The 17,519-nt window shown below is 35.0% G+C and overlaps 1 protein-coding gene and 1 long non-coding RNA gene across 26 annotated transcripts in view; one reads left to right on the forward strand and one right to left on the reverse strand.

Annotated features, from left to right (window-relative positions):
- Nucleotides 1-17,519, reverse strand: part of LOC107462208 (chromatin-remodeling ATPase INO80) — a 74,912-nt gene that overhangs the window by 21,167 nt on the left and 36,226 nt on the right. The window lies entirely within an intron of this gene.
- Nucleotides 14,320-17,519, forward strand: part of LOC107462393 (uncharacterized) — a 15,760-nt gene continuing 12,560 nt past the window's right edge. Inside the window, exons 1-3 of one of the 3 annotated variants that reach the window (XR_008005517.1) lie at nt 14,320-14,395; nt 14,727-14,782; nt 14,959-15,131. This is a non-coding gene — a long non-coding RNA (uncharacterized LOC107462393). Of the gene's footprint in view, nt 14,396-14,726; nt 14,783-14,958; nt 15,188-17,519 lie in introns of those variants that run through there. The other 2 variants (XR_008005516.1, XR_001586785.3) reach the window with 2 other exon arrangements.

Genomic DNA, 17,519 nt, shown 5'->3' on the forward strand with positions numbered 1-17,519 from the left:
ATCCATTCGATGTTTGTAGCTGATATGTTAGTTTCTGCCACGAATATGTCATGCATGTGTAACATACGATGATATGATATTAAAATGTTTGTAATTGTGTACTCGAAGCATTAAGAGCTCCTAGTTAGGTGGATCATTTATATTCTAGATTATAAATCAAATGATTGGTGTAATACAAGATAAGAAATAAACATTTTGAGGAGTTATACGTCCCAATACTTATCAAGACCAATAAGTCAATGAGATATTACTCAGTGTGTTCGTTTCCATTCTAATTTTAACATAACATAGTATATATTACATGTTTAATAACAATAACATATCTATGAATCAAACTACTAGGATTGAACATTAGGGTAGTGTTGGGAATAAGTAGTATAACCACAATTCAATTAATTATGTGTTAAATAATTTGGTATTGTTATTATATTAAAATGTTAATATAATAAAGTCCTTGATTAAATTTAGTGTTTTATCATTATGATAGTGATCATAATATTGAGAAATAAATCTTTTATTATTTAATCTAAATTATTCTTGGTCACAGAATTATTAAAAGGATATTAATAATCTGTCAATAGGATATTCTCAAAATGAACATGATAATAGAGTTTCCTTTGACCTGCTGATTATCATAGTAATTAACAATATATTTATTATAGTTTGATTCCGGACACCTAATAGTTGAATGGATATTGGATATAATTTAAATACTTGAGAATCAATGATTAGTCAATAAGGAATCCGTCAACTCTCGGTAAAGAGTTTGAGCTCTATGATTATAATGACTGAGATGAATAAAACCTTGGTCAAGGGGATTGAATGAACGAAGAAATGAGTTTCTTAGGTCATTCATTCACAGTTCATTATAATAAGGTAACAAGTTAGAGTTTGACAATTAAACCGTACTCTAAGAGTTAACCAAGAGTTAGAAAGATGGACGGAATTATACTTTGTTCTTCTCGAGTTCTTAGTAAAAATATATTATTTCATACTATCGGGTCGTTAAAGAGTGTTGTTAGACGCCAACCTTGATTAGTAAATTTAGTATGACTAATTTACTACCCGCTTAGTATTGAATCTATGGGGTCATACACTAACGAATGTTCTAATATTTGCTATAGAATTATTTAATTATTATTTTGATTTGAGAAAAAAAATAATTATATTAATTCAAATGAAATATTATTATATAATTTGTTAGCACCAAGAATATAATAATATATATAATAACTGAGAATATTAAATAAATGAGATTTGAGAATAATTAGTTATTCTATTTCTAAATTTGAATTATATATTGAATGAGATTCTGACTGATTCTGCTTCAAATTAAATTATGATATGATTCATAAATTTAAAAGATTCAAGTTTAAAATAATAAAGATATGATTCAAATTTGAATTGAGATTCAAATTTAAAATCAGTAACAAATCGGATACTATATATATGTATGCCAAGAGTAGAGGAAATAGATGAGAATAAAACACAAAAGTTTTATTCCTTTACCTCTACACACATAAACGTATGTGAGTTTAATTCTTGGAGAAGAATTTTATGGCGTGTATAAAGAATGTGTAAGTGAGACGAAGAAGGATCATGAAGAAAAAAGTGCGCTCACGGCAAGTGGCGCGTAATGCGAAAAAGATTATAACAACTTAGTTGAATTTGGGTATGTAATTCATTTGGAGTTGGTTGTAGAGCATTATTATTTAATATATACTCTTATAAATTTAATTTTGATGCATTGTCACTATAAAATAGTTTACACATGTATCTAATTACGTAATGTTACATCATGAAAAATAGTTATTATTTTCATTGATTGCATGAATGGTCATCCAAAAAGACTGAATGCGATTGCACAAATGTATAAAATATTTTACATTATCAATGCATCAAATTAAACTCATATTATATATCAAAAGTAAAAATATGGTATAACATTGAGCATTATACCAAGCTAAATTAAATGATTGTATGTGTTAAGTTGAGCAAAATTATCTTATTTAACTTAATATTTATAATATCTAAATAAAAAATATATATAATTTTATGTATATAATATTTATAATTATATATTTATTAATCTAATATTATATATTTATTTAAACGATAATTAATAAATATCAACAAAAGCTAAAATAGACAAATTATGACTACCTTTAATTCTCAATTTTAGCACTAAATATTTTTGTATATAATTAAAAATACATAGGATGAACTAGTACAAAGGGAAAAAAATGTAAGATAAGTGAATGATCTGGTAAAAGCATAAAATGAACAAATTTTATTTTGCATCTTACTAAATTTTTGAATAAAACTTTTTAATTAAGAGCTCTTGCTTATATGCATTTTGTGTAAAAAAAGTACGAACTTTTTAAATTACGAATAAATACTTTTTAAAGACAAATAATATAATGGACATAAACAAGTTACACACATTTTAAAGAATGCATAGTTAACAAAGATATTTTTATTAGAAATAACTTAGAATTGTAAAATATCATGGAGCATTACTCTCCTTCTTTTTTTTCTTTTTAATTTAGTTTGAAGGGATTGGTAATTGTGTTAGTTCCAATGTTTAATATGAAATTTTGGTTTCGAATTTGTAATTCCAAAGTAAATACCCATAGTCGACCCTGAGATTTACGTAAATACTCAATGTAATCCTCAAGATCCCAACTTTCTTATTGTAGTCCTCCAGATAGAGCTCCGAACACTCAAAGTGGTTCTTGGGTATATTTCTGGTGATGAATTATCACCGCAGCACTGACGTGGCCTCTGTTTGTCACGCTGGAGGGGTCCAAAACGTCGTCGTTTTGGTTTGGCGCCGTTGATAGCCAAAGACGACGCCGTTTAGATGTTATTCGTTGGGTTGAAAAAGTTGAGAGAAGAAGTAATCTGACCGAAAGTTGTTTTCGTTCTTCCCCTCCTTCAGCAGAAGCACGAGGTTCCGACTTTGTGATCGGACTCAAGGTAACCTTTCTTTTTTTTTACTTTGCATTTTCAATACAGTGTTGATTGATGATATGCAAGTTGTTAGTGTGGTTGAGGTTTCGGGAGTTTTGATATCATTGTAGTGTCTACGGTTTGAAGGTTGGCTGGGGTTTGGGGGGTTGCTCCATTTAACCCGAATGAAACAAGGATGAAACAGGAATATGATAAAGGATGTATGCAGGATTGGAAAAAATGTGTTCTTGTGGTGCTGATGTTTTTTTTATATAATGCATTGGTAGGCTTTCAAATTCTGTCTGTATTAAGTGAAATTTTTAAATTTCTTGCAGGTGGAAGCAGGCACGGACCCAACCTTATGAATGAGGGGGCACTTGCCCCAGTGTTATTTGATGTTTTTAAATCAAATATATATATAATATGCTCTTATTTTAAATTTTAAATGATCCCACTACAAATAAATTAAGCCCAATTATTAAAAGATTAAGTCTATTTTTATCTTTTTATGATTTTGGTTATTAGTTAACCTAATTAAATTTAGTCTTCTTCTGTTTTTAAATCCCAGCCGTCACTCGTTTATTCTCTTAAACCCTTTTCTTAGTTTCATATTTTCAACCTTCTTTTTCTATTCTTTGTCTAGTAGTTATCTTCTCTTCATCAAAAGGTAAATTTTAAATTCTCTATTTTGTTTTATATAACTCTTTATGACTCTATGTATATTTCAATTTCATTGTTTCTCTTTTTGATATTTTCAATTGCAATTTTTAATTCAAACAATTATAGTTTAGGTATTAATCTATTTTTTTATTCTCTTCATGAATTTATATATTTATTTTATTCTCAATTTATTCATCCTAATTACTTGTTTTATATCTTTTGTTCTATTATATGTACCTATGTTGCATATAAAATTTTAAAATGAATTGATTAATTTACTAATTTAGAATATATTTTTTATTTTTAAATATAATAATAAAAAAATATTTAAATTACAATACATAATTAAATAGATGCATAAAATTTTTTATCTAACATTATATTAAAATTAAATTAAAAAATATATAATAAATTTAATTATTTTAAAAAGAAAGAAAAAAATTGTAAATTATGTTTTTATTATTTTATATAAACATACTTTTATACACAAATTTAATTTTTCTTGTATTTATATATAATTCTAATTTCAAATTATAAATACTAGTGCACCATTAGTCATTAATGTGCTAATTGATTCAGTTTTTTATTATTAAATGTGTATAAAAAATTAGTTAGGATAACAAATTTTCTATAATTTAATTAAAATATTTTAAGTTCAAGTTTTATAAATAAAAAAATATTTTTTATAAATTATATATAATTCATAGTATTTTAAGAATAAAAGTGTTCACTCACTTTTTTAAATTTTTATATCTCCATATATAATTAATAATGTTTAACAAATTTTATTTTTTTGTTTCCCACGGTATCCTTCAACCCGACAGGCCAAGGACTAATTCGTCGCGGAACAAATTTTATTTTAATGTATATATTTTTGCCCCCACTTCTAAAATTTTCTGGGTCCGTCACTGGGTGGAAGAGAGGTTGGACATCATGTTTCATCATGGGGGTGACTTCAAAAAGAATGCAGAAGGGATTATGGTAGATTATCCGGACAACAAAGCCTGTTTAGGTGATCTAGACACTGATACTCTAGATGTCTTCTTCATATGGAACTACCATAAGGAGCTTGGGTACAATGACATAAAGCATTACTGGTGGCATGTTCCTAGAAAAGGCTTGGATAATAGGTTGAGAAATGTAAATGGTGACAAAGAGATAAGAGAGATAGTAAATTGTGCTAGGACAAATGAAAGAGTGATTGATGTATATTTCGAGCATAGAGTGTCAGTGCCGGAGGTGTTAGAGGGAGATAACACAGTTGTGTACTTGGATGACGATGGTGGAGAGGGGTGTAATGCTCCTACAGATGCTGATGTGAGTCCCCCACTCAATGAAACTCATGCACTCATAGTTGCGCCCACCCCGAAGGTTGTACCCAATAGTTCTTGCAAATCCAGTCCCAACAAAAACAAGACATCTCCATGGCAAACACAACCATCACACTCCAAAACCAAAGTTCACATCACATTTAAGGTCACACAGCCACCACCAGTGTAAAGGACTCCAACCCAACCCAAGATGCCTACAAAAAACACTAATCCTCCCTTTGATGTGTCTTCTGACTCCTCTGACAGTGAAGAGGATAGCCTGTTTAAGCCAGGTCTGGACTAGGGTAGTTCCTCTGATTATGAGGCTGCAATGAATGATCCTAAAACTGGGAGTAGGATTAGGATAAATAAGGTACAAGCAGAGGTGGGATCCAGAAATATGAATCCACTATGTAAAGGGAAGGAGAAGATATTGCATGAAGACAATGGTTTGGTGCAGGAGGTGAGCGACGATGAAGTTGATCTTGGGTCCATGGGTTGTGTTGATGAAAGTGCAGAGGATGGACTAGACTCAGGTGTTGACTTAGATGACACCAATTCTTGGCACTTAGAGAAGATGAAGACACCTCCAAACTCAGAAGATGAGCTGGAGGAAGGAAATTATTCTGAGAAGGCATTTTGCTCTTTAGAGAGGGTGCAAGGTTTGGAGAGCTGCGTCTTGAGGTTGGCATGAAGTTCGAAACGAAATGGAAATTCAGAGAAGCTATGAGGGAATACGCAATCCAAGAGGGTAGAAGTATAAATCTAGTGAAAAATGATAACATAAGGTGCAAGGCGGTGTGTAAGGTCATGGAGTGTCCATGGGTGGCTTATGCATCAAGAGACCATGAGGACACGTGTTGGCAAATTAAAACCTTCAACAATGACCACACTTGTCCAAGAGAGGACAAGAATAGGGCTGCCAACAGAAACTGGGTATGCAACAAGCTTGTAAAGAAGGTGATAAAGTATCCAAATTTTAGACACTGCGAGGCTACAACTTACTTCAAGACACGGTTTGATTTGACACTGAATAAGAATTCAATCTCGAGGGCATTAATGGTTGCTAGAAGTGTGGTGTATGGTGATGAGAAAGAGCAATATAGGATGGTTCGAGATTATGGTATTACGCTGTTGAAGACAAATCCTAGTTCCACTGTGCAAATATGTACCACCCCACAACCAGATGGTGAAGTGACCTTTGATAGGATGTATATGTGCTTAAGCAGCTGTAAAAATAGGTTCAAGGCTGGCTGCCATCCTTTGATAGGCTGGATGGTGCATTCCTGAAGACAAGGTTTGGTGGCCAGATTTTGTCAGCCATGGGGTTAAATGCAAATCACCATATCTATGTAATAGCTTGGGCTATTGTCAGAGTGGAGAATACAGAGACATGGAAATGGTTTCTCGAGCTACTTCATCAGGACTTGGGGCATTATAAAGAGCATGACTGGTGCTTCATATCGGATATGCAAAAGGTGTGATTTAATTTGAATGTCTCGCTTTGATTTTATGTGATCCTATTTTAAGAATTGTGTTGTTATGCTTACTGTGAATAATTGTGCTTTCATTAGATTTTGATGGTTAGTTTTTAGGGTAAGACCTTTGATGTTATGCTTGTCTGAATTAATTGTGAGATCATTGGAATTTCATGGTTAGTTATTATGGAAACAATTCAGAGAAGCTATGAGGGAATACGCAATCCAAGAGGGTAGAAGTATAAATCTAGTGAAAAATGATAACATAAGGTGCAAGGCGGTGTGTAAGGTCATGGAGTGTCCATGGGTGGCTTATGCATCAAGAGACCATGAGGACACGTGTTGGCAAATTAAAACCTTTAACGATGACCACACTTGTCCAAGAGAGGACAAGAATAGGGCTGCCAATAGAAACTGGGTATGCAGCAAGCTTGTAAAGAAGGTGATAAAGTATCCAAATTTTTGACACTGCGAGGCTACAACTTACTTCAAGACACGGTTTGATTTGACACTGAATAAGAATTCAATCTCGAGGGCATTAATGGTTGCTAGAAGTGTGGTGTATGGTGATGAGAAAGAGCAATATAGGATGGTTCGGGATTATGGTATTACGCTGTTGAAGACCAATCCCAGTTCCACTGTGCAAATATGTACCACCCCACAACCAGACGGTGAAGTGACCTTTGATAGGATGTATATGTGCTTAAGCAGCTGTAAAAATAGGTTCAAGGCTGGCTGCCATCCTTTGATAGGGCTGAATGGTGCATTCCTGAAGACAAGGTTTGGTGGCCAGATTTTGTCAGCCATGGGGTTAAATGCAAATCACCATATCTATGTAATAGCTTGGGCTATTGTCAGAGTGGAGAATACAGATACATGGAGATGGTTTTTTGAGCTACTTCGTCAGGACTTGGGTTACTATAAAGATCATGATTGGTGCTTCATATCAAATATGCAAAAGGTATGGAGCACTTGTACTTGTTGTCCTTCTTTGATTCTATTGGATAATAATGGTTATATGCTTATATGGAGAACTTGTAACTATGCTGTTATACAAAGATTGCTGCTAGATGTGACAAATAGGAATTGGTTATCTGATTAATTAGGGTGTCCAATAAACTTATTATATACTTATGAAGTTTAGGGGACCATTATAGGGATATTTATTAAATGTCAGGGACTTTTATGGGTCACGACTATAAAGCCAGGGACGTATATGTGCACATTACTTTTGTAGTTATATATGTATAATGTTTCATGAAACTAGCAGGGATTGATATCAGAGTGAAAGAGGTGATGCCTGACGTGTATCACCGTTTCTGCATCTAGCATTTATGAAAAAAATTCAACAAGAATTGGAAGGACTTACAGTTACGTGGGCTTTTGTGGGAATATGTAAGGGCAACAACTTACCAAGTGTTCAAGGATGGAATGGACAAGATCAAAAGATTATATGCGGATGCTTGGGCATATTTAGAGAAGTGGCCGATGGATGCTTGGACCATAAGCTTATTCAGCCATAAGCCGAAGTTGGATAGCATATGTAACAACGAATGCGAGGTGTTCAATGCTAAGATCAAGGATGCAAGAGCCAAACCTATCATAACATTGCTGGAGGAGGTAAGAATGTTTGTTATGCACACCATAGCGAAGAACAAGGTAAAACTGAAGCATCACACTGGGAAGCTCACACCGGTTATAAAAAGCAGGCTGGAAAAAGTTAGGAAAGAGTCTAAGAATTGAAAGCCTATTTGGATCGGGGATAACGGATATGAAAAATTTGAGGTGCACGGACATCCAGCTAACCATGTTGTGGACATAGGAAAAAGATTGTGTACCTGCCAATTTTGGATGCTTACGGGTAAGTTGCTTGTGTATAACACTTGTCTTTATGCATAACAATTACTTCCGTGTGTGCACGCTTGTGCTTCCCTCTCTCGTGTGAATAAGCAGCCAGAGGACTTCTGTCATAGATGGTTAACCATGGCATCATACAGGAAAACTTATAATCACCATATTAATCCAATTCCCGGACAACCACTATGGGAGCAAGCAGAGGATTGTAACAGGCCACACGCCCCTAAAATCAAGACAAAACATGGAAAACTAAAGACGAAGAGGAGGATGGATGCAAATGAGAAGAGTTGTTTTCGAACTAAGAAGCCTAAAGTTGATCCAAAACTGTTGAGTAACACTGAAGACGGTGTACATCTAAAAAGGCAGTTGGGGACCTTTACCTGCAGTTTCTGTGGTGAAAAGGGACATACAAAGAGAGGCTACAAAAAGAAGAGGAATGCTGATGCTGCCGCTGTTGCCGAGGCGGCTGAGAAGAAGAAGAAAGATGAAGGACATCTGCGTCTGAGCAGCAAGTTGAGCAGCCCCAAGATGATGTTGACCAAGCTAATGTGGAAAGCAATCCCGTAGAGATCGAGATATCTCAACCTATTGCTTCTGACAAATAGGATTCTCAAAAGATAACTGAAAACTTATATATTCATGCCTTTATTATTTAATTGGATCAATTATCCTTAATGCCAACTTTTTCTCTTATAGGATCCTAGTACGAAAAGGCCTTCGAAGCTGTCACCAAGAAGAAGATCTTCTCTGCTGGCAACCTCACCAACAGTGAACCCCTTGCAGGGTGCATCTTCAGCACAGCAACAAAGTATGCCAACTTGATGAAGTTCATCCCAACGCCAGGATTTAAGCGACCAAGAAATAAGAACTGAAGACTTTAGATAAATCTATTTAGGGGTTTCTGTTTTGTGTAATTAGTCTTTTCCAACGGACAATGACTAGATGGTGAATTGTGATCCTTTAGGGTTTTTTTGAGATGTCTTGCTCTTGACGAAAATATTGATAGCAGCTTCATGTTCCTTGGCTGCCTTTTATCTTTGTCTTTTGTTGTTTTTTTTTATAAATAATGGAATTTATCTTAATACACTATGCTTTGTGGTTTACCAATCACTTTTGTTGCCTTATTCAGCCTTTACTGATTATGGTTCATTTCATGCACAAACATAAATAATAATATTTTCATAGTTAACAACATTTTCATTCCATCAACAAGCAGTTTTTTACATTTGTTGCTAACAGGGAACCCTAAACCACCAATTCATTCATCATTTACAATACAGGATAACTATCAACACTATCAATACAGACACAACTATCACTAACAACTGGGTAATCACTTTTTGCATATGGACATAATTCATCAAATTCCTCCTCTTGCGTGGGAGCATTTCCAAGACTAGATTTGTTGGAAATGGATTTAGTTTTTGATGAAGATGCCACAAATTTTATAGAGAAATCATTGAAAACTGCATTTTCCTTAGTTACATAACCTAAACTAGATTTTTCAAACAATGGTCTTTGACTTGCAAGTAATTTGTCCAAGTTACTAGAACTTTGAGCAAATTTTGCTAAGTCACCATTCAACCTCTTAATCATTTCATTTAGTCTTTCATTTTCAGCAATAAGTTCATGAGAAGGATCCACAATGTGCTTTCCTTTTAGTTTTTCAAGTTCAGATTTTAGAAATCTGTTTTCTTCAATAATATCCAAAGCACATTCAGTTTCCTTCACCTTTTCTGTCAAAAAATCATTTTCAGCTTTCAATATTTCTTTTTCAGATTTACACTTAGTGTATTTATCCAACAGTTTTGAAGAATTTAGTGTAAGATCATCAATAATAGCATGTAAATCATCTATAGACAAGTCATAATAATTTACCTCATCAAGATGATCATTACCAGTTATGAAGCAGATTTTGTCTTCACCTTCAGAATCTTCTTTCTCATTGGAGTCATTCTCAAGCTCCTCCCAAGATGCCACGAGCACTCTTTTCTTTTCTTTCTTCCCTTTGTCCTCCTTCTTGAGTTTTGGATAGTTGAACTTAAAATGTCCATCCTCCTTGCAATGATGACAAGTCACCTTGCTCAAGTCCTTCTTGTAATCCTTTGAGCTTGAACCCCTATCTTTGCCTTTGTTCTTCATTATCCTTCTAAGTCTCCTAACAAAAAACATAAGTTCATCATCTGAAATATCATCACTAGACTCACCCTCTTTTGCTTCTATTTTTTACTTGAGGGCTATTCCCTTTTTCTTTGAGTCCGGATTTGTGTGTGTGGCTTCATAGGCAAGGGGTTTTCCTCTCAGCTCATGATAGGTTATAGGGCTTACGTTATTGCTCTCGACTAGGACAGTGGCAGTAGTTTCCCATTCCTTTGTGAGGCTTCTAAGGAGTTTTCTCACTAGGGTTTGTTCTAAATAGGTTGTTCCCATAGCATCAAGGTTGTTAATTATGATTGAGAATTTCTCAAACACTTCATCAATGCTTTCTCCATCCTTCATATTAAACATCTCGTACTCTTTTCGTAGCATATCAATCCTCGTTTCTTTAACTTGCTTAGTGCCTTCGTGTGTAACCTGGAGTTTCTCCCAGATTTCTTTGGCTATCTTGCATCTAGACACCTTTTGGTACTCTTCAAAGCTGATAGCACAGTGAAGAAGGTTGATGGCTTTAGTATTCAGTTCCATTTTCTTCTTGTCATCATCATTCCATTCAGCTTCTTCTTTTGGAGTCACCACTCCATTAACACTTGTTTTTGTTGGAACTTTAGGACTACTTACAACAATCCTCCATATGTTGTAGTCAATGAATTGAATGAAAATCCTCATCCTCTCTTTCTAGTAGGCATAGTTCTTTCCGTTGAAGAAGGGTGGCCTGTTGTTTGACTGGCCTTGAGTTAGAGTATAGGCAACTGTGGTTGTGATACCAATTGAAGGTTGTAGAAGGCTCAAAGAAGAGGGGGTTAAATTTATGACCTTCTTTTACTTTAATTAAATAACCCTTTAAAACAAACTTTCAATCTGAATCTGTTTGAACTCGACAGTGGAAAATTTATGAGACAATTTTATTTTGTCTCATGAATATAAGAAAACAGAACAGAGCAAGGAAGAGAGAAGCTGACACCATCATGTATCCTGGTTCGGTTGCCTTGTGCAATACAACCTACATCCAGTCTCCACCACAACAGTGGTGGAATTTCCACTATAGTTAAAGTATTACATACACTAATTCCATAGGATTGACACAATCCTTTCACACTCAAGTTCTAACCTAACTTGACTTGGTTATGATAATACCTAACTATACACTCTTAGTGCTCACCCAACTAAGAAAGGGGTACCTCACAGGTACAAGACACAAGACACAAAATCAACCTAAAAAATCTGAAATAACTCTAGGCTTTTCATATTGTGTATCTCTCTGCCTTTTTCTTCACTCTTAGGCTCTTTCAATGACTCTCTCATTCAACCTTTTATCTTAAGAAATTACAGAAAGATAAACATTAAAAAGAGAATTACAGTCTGTTAAACATGAAGGAGATTGATGCTTCAATAGCCTCTTTGCTATGTGATGAACCAGATTTGCTTGCCTCTGATTTAGTTCCTCATTCTGGCGGAATGTCCCTTTGACTAGGAAGCACTGTCCAAGTTGATGAACTTCTTCAGAAAATACTCCTCAGAACAAAATCTCAAAACACTGGTTATCTCTCCTTAGCTTCTGAATGATAAAAAATATTCTTTTGTATCTCATTGCATGTTGCTGAGTTGCTCTTTCCTATGTCAATCCTAGAGCAGTGTGCTTCACCAACTCACCATATCACCTTTTCCAGTTAATCCTCAAATTAGGAACTTTAGTTCTGACCTTCTCTTGTTGATCGAAAGCCACAGGACAGCAAAACAAAATATTTTCAATGGTAAACCCAGATCTTGGCAATTGAAACACAACTTGGTCCCCAAGACACACTTATGACTGTAGATGCACAACATTATAGACCAGAGATCATCTTTTCCATGTAACCCAAAAATGGATTGGTAGAATGTTGAAGTTGAAAAGAAGAAGATATGATGCATGTATAAGGAAATGAAATCACCTTTCAGCTTCTGACTTCTTGATACAGTTTGATGTGGGTGATTAGATTTTAACCTTTTTGCTTAACCTTATCTTTCTTGCTTTTTTTGTGAAGAACTTAGGGACTAAGCTTTCTCTTTCTCTCTCTGAGTTCTGACTGAAGAGGAAAAAGTGAACGTTGCTTTACTAAAAGCAAAATGGAGGGATCAGCCTTGAGTGTTATCAAATTGGGCTTGGTTTGGCTCTTTCCTGGTTCAGCCCATTTGAATTCCTTGCTCAATCAATTTGGGCTTTAAGTGAGTTATAGCCCGTTTGTGTTTCTGGTTTGATCTCCATCCTATTGGGCTGCTTCTTTCTTTCTTTTTGGCTTGCAACACTTAACCAAGTTCAATTAAAACTAATTGGGTGTTTAACCCACTAACAATAATGTTTGTCATCATCAAATTAATTTAGTTAATTTCTTAATTCAACAATTGATTTATGGGAGTGACTGAAAGATATTTAGCTTTACAGCTTCAATTTCTCTCTTTCAAGTTCATATAATTTTAGTATTTCAAGTTTTCGATTAATCCAATCGAAAACGGTCAATCAAGTCCGACTTTTAGAACCTTTAAAAATACACACAAAATAACTTGATTTATAATTTAATCCCATTAAAAACTGATGTAAAAATCACATATAATACATCGCTCAACAACATACTAAAAGGTACAAATACTTTAAAGTCTTAAAAGACACAAAAAAAAATACTTCTTTTAACAAAATTTCAATAGCTCATAAAAGTTGATAGAATGAAAGGTTATATATCACAGTAATAGACAATATTAAAAATTGCTAATAATATTAATTAATTACGATCGAGTGAAACAAAAAAGTGGAAGTAATAAAAAAAAAATACCATTAAAGATAATTTAAAAAATTGAATATAAAATTAAAAAAATATTTTTTATCTATTAAAATTATATATGAAAATAACGAGGTTCTAAAGTTAAATAAATATTAAAATTTTTTATATTTGTTTTTAAATATTTTTTATTTTTAATTTTTAAATTATTTCATCAAATTTATAATTTTAAAAATAAAAAAATACAAATTAAGCTAGTATATATATAAAAAGAAGAGTAAAGCATAGTTGTAAAAACGGATCGGACCGGCCGGTTCGATCGAAAAACCGATGAACCGGACACTATATCGGTCCGGTCTAGTATTTAAACCGCACAAGGAATTGAATCAGTCAAATTCGGTGTGAACCGATCAAAACCGGTGAGGTGGTCTGACCGAACCGTTTGGAAGAAAATATTTCCAACCCCTGCCCTCAAGGAAACCAAAAAGTTCCAAAACCACTAGAACACTATGTTTCCTAATAAAATTCATGTAAATTATAATACATATAGATATCTTCTTTCAAATAGTTTACTTTTATTTAATTTATTTTAATTTTAATTATAAACTCACTCATTCTTAAATTAATATCTATTAATATTATTTTTTAATAAATACTTGTAGTATATAATAGTATAAAAGATATAAACTAATTAATAAATTATTAAAATTTAAAAATAATAGTTATTTTAATATAAAAACAAAATAAAAATATTTATGATAGAATAAAAATAATAAAATATTTATTGTTCATGTTCCATAATATTTTAAAATAACTTGATATTTCAAACCCTTACTCAATTGAAACCCTTACTCATTACCCTAACTACGCCGTGACGCTGTTGTCCTGGTTGGCCTCTGCGATCCTCTGGCGTTTACTGACGACCTTCTCTGTGACATCTCCTCCGGCATCGATCTCCATCGACGACATCTCCTACAGCGGCGATTTCATCCGGTGTCGTCTCCTGCAACTTCCTCTCCTTGTCGCCCTCTGTGTCTTCTCCGCCAAAATCGTCAACGCCTTCCTCTTCGACGATCCAGGTTAGCTTCCTTTCCTTCCTTTCCTCTCCTTTTCTTCCTTTTTGATGAGTCTCCCCTTTCCTTCCTTACCATTCAGATCTGCCGCTAGGGATTGCATTCCACAGGAGAGGAATTCCTTTGTCAACTTCCAAGCCAAAACCGGTGTAGAGGTTCGTTCCTCCTCTTACTGTATCGCAATACATAATTTGGACGTTTTGTCTGATTTCAACTTTTAGGGTTCGGAAGAAACTTTTGAAAGTGACGAGCAATAATTTGATTGAGAAAATAGTTAAAGGAAAATAATGCTCCTAAACTGTAGATGGTTATTGAATATCAAATGCTTTGAAGTGGTAAACATTGTGTTTCACTGGTTGATGAATTAGCAAATCACCATTTCTTTTTTGTGCTTGTCATTGTGGGGGAAGAAAAGTATTTTCGAATGGTTATTGGGTTGATCAGTTTATCACATTGGCAAGAATAAGATTGTTTTTGATATTGCAGAATGCAGAACTGTGTCTGGTGTTGCTGGACCGTTGGATACTCTTGATAAAGTTAAGGTAATGACTAGTTTTGATGCTATGCTTATTGCATATTCTAGAATTTTGAACTTTTCTCAATGAAATGTTTCACTTTCTGTGTGGTGTGACTGAATTTTATACTGATCAACTGCAATAGGGACCAAAATTTCAAGAGATTGTTAAACTAGAAATTAAACTTTCTGTTTCTTGTACAGTGATCTTAGCAACAACCACATTGGAGGGCCATTTCATTCACTGTGTAATAAACATTGTGAATATAATGCTTAAAAAATAAATTATAAACATTGTGAATATACTGCTTTTGTGCTGTGTGCAGGCTGCCATTGTGAATTCACAGACCCTTGAAGAAGTTGCAAGACTTAAAAAGGTCCTTGCTTTTCTAGATCTGATGTTCACTTGTTCAATTTTGATTTTCGCTCTCTGGTGCTTATACCCTTTCTTCTGATTGCTCATTTTTGTAAAGAGAATCTGTTGTCCTTTTTATTCCTCCTCTGCTGTCTAATTTTCCCTTTAATCCCAAAACAAAAAAATCATTGAGCTGGTGTGAGTATATTATTGTCACCATAATTTTTGTTATTGTGAAAGCCATGTTATAGTTTGACAGATTAAGTACATGTGTTGAATGAGTTTCCTTTGTCCCTTTTGTGTTTCTTGTGTAGTTGCATTAGCAATTTTTCATGCTTAAAACCTACTTTACTTGTACAATATACTTGTTTGTTTACCTTTTCAAGAATTTTGTATTTGTCTTTATCCTGATTAAAGGTCAGTTTGTACGGTGTTTCTTTCCTTTACATATGTAATATGTAATTCACTTTTTGTTTTCTTTACCTTTTCTTCTTCCCTAAGTCGAGTATCCTATTCATTAGGGGTGTTCAAAATCGATCCAGACCGAACAAAACCAATCAACCGAACTAATAAAATCGAGAATCGAATTAACCGAAAACCAAAAAAAACTGAAAAAATCATGTTTTGCTGTTTTTTATGCGGTTCGGTTCGGTTTTTGGTTCTGACACTGAAAATCCTAACCGAACCAAACCGAACCGGTAACTAAAAAACCATTAAAAAACCCATTAGTTAACCCAACCCACTAGGTAGCCCAATAGCCCATTACCCCACGGCCCACGTCCCCACCCCCATCAGATAACCTAGCTTCCCCATTACCCCACCCCCACATCTCCCCGCAGCCAAAACTCTCAAAGAAACCCCATTACCCTGACCTCCCAGCAGCCCCTCCCATCCCCGCAAAACAGCGCCTCCGGCCCCTTCCATCCCCGCCGAATAGCGCCTCCTAGCAGCCCCTTCCAGCCTCGCCGAATAGTGCCTCCCAGCCCCTCCCAGTAGCCCCTCTTAGCCCCGTCGAATAGCGCCTCCCAGCCCCTCCCACTAGTAACCTAACTCCGCTTAGCCTCTCTCTAGTCTCCAATCCTCTAAGCTCTCACCACCTCTCAGCGTCGAAAACTCCTCCCCCTTCCCCGCTGTCAATGCTGTCGGACAGCACCATCGCGGCGGTGCGGCTCTTTTCTCTCCCTCTCCCTTCGTCGTAGCAGTTCTCTCTCCCCGGCGTCCTCCACACACCACCTCTTCCAGCAGCACGTCGTCTACTCCACGCACCAGAGCCGTCGTTCGTCGTCCTTCGCGAGTTCGTAGCCACTGTCGTCCTCGCGTTGTAGTCATCGCAGTAGCCATTCCTCTGCATCTAGAATAGAGATGCCTCTTAGTTTTCAGGTAAATTATTTGTTCTAATTTTTTTTGGATCTAATTAGTTGTTCTTAGTTCTGTTTTAATAATTGGTTCTATTTTTATTTTACTATATGATTTTTGGTTTCAAATTTTTGGTTCTGTTCTTTCTAATTTGTTCTTGCAGCTTTGGTAATTTGTAGTTCTGTTTGATCATTTCTGTTTGAAAATGTGTTCTGTGTTCTTATTTTTATTATCTAAGTTTATAGTGTTCTCTGTTTTAATTATTTAATTTGAGTTTGTGGTTTGGTGTTTGGTGGACGAAATTGTATCTCTTTATGGAATATGATAATAAGGCCTGGTCCAAGATCAACTTCGTTCAACTAACCAGCAAGTATACTGGGTCGTCCAAGTAATACCTTACGTGAGTAAGGGTCGAATCCACAGAGATTATTGGTTTGAAGCAATCAATATTTATTTTATTAGTCTTAGTTAGGATGTCAACAAGGTTATTTGGATTAAAAGTGAAATTACTGGATTTGATAAAAGAGGGAACAATGTTACTTTGATTTGCAGTAATGAGAAACATGTTGGAGTTTTGGAGATGCTTTGTCCTCTGAATTCAACTCTTCCTTGAAATCCTCTTCTCACACGCAGGTTCCTTCCATGGCAAGCTCTATGTAGGGTGTCACCGTTGTCAGTGGCTACTTCCCATCCTCGCAGTGAAAACTATGCTCACGCACTCTGTCACAGTACGGCTAATCACCGGTTGGTTCCCGCTCCTACTGGAATAGAATCACTCTTTTGCGTCTGTCACTAACGCCCAGCAGGTTAAAGTTTGAAGCACGTCACAGTCATTCAATCCCGGAATCCTACTCGGAATACCACAGACAAGGTTTAGACTTTCCGGATTCTCATGAATGCTGCCATCAATCCGGCTTATACCACGAAGATTCTGTTGGGGAATCTAAGAGATATTCATTCAATCTGACGTAGAACGGAGGTGGTTGTCAGGAACACGTTCATGAATTGAGGAAGGTGATGAGTGTCACGGATCATCACCTTCTCCACAATGAAG

This window comes from Arachis duranensis, unplaced genomic scaffold (genome assembly GCF_000817695.3).
Source record: "Arachis duranensis cultivar V14167 unplaced genomic scaffold, aradu.V14167.gnm2.J7QH unplaced_Scaffold_608113, whole genome shotgun sequence".
In the NCBI taxonomy this organism is placed as follows: Eukaryota; Viridiplantae; Streptophyta; class Magnoliopsida; order Fabales; family Fabaceae; genus Arachis; species Arachis duranensis.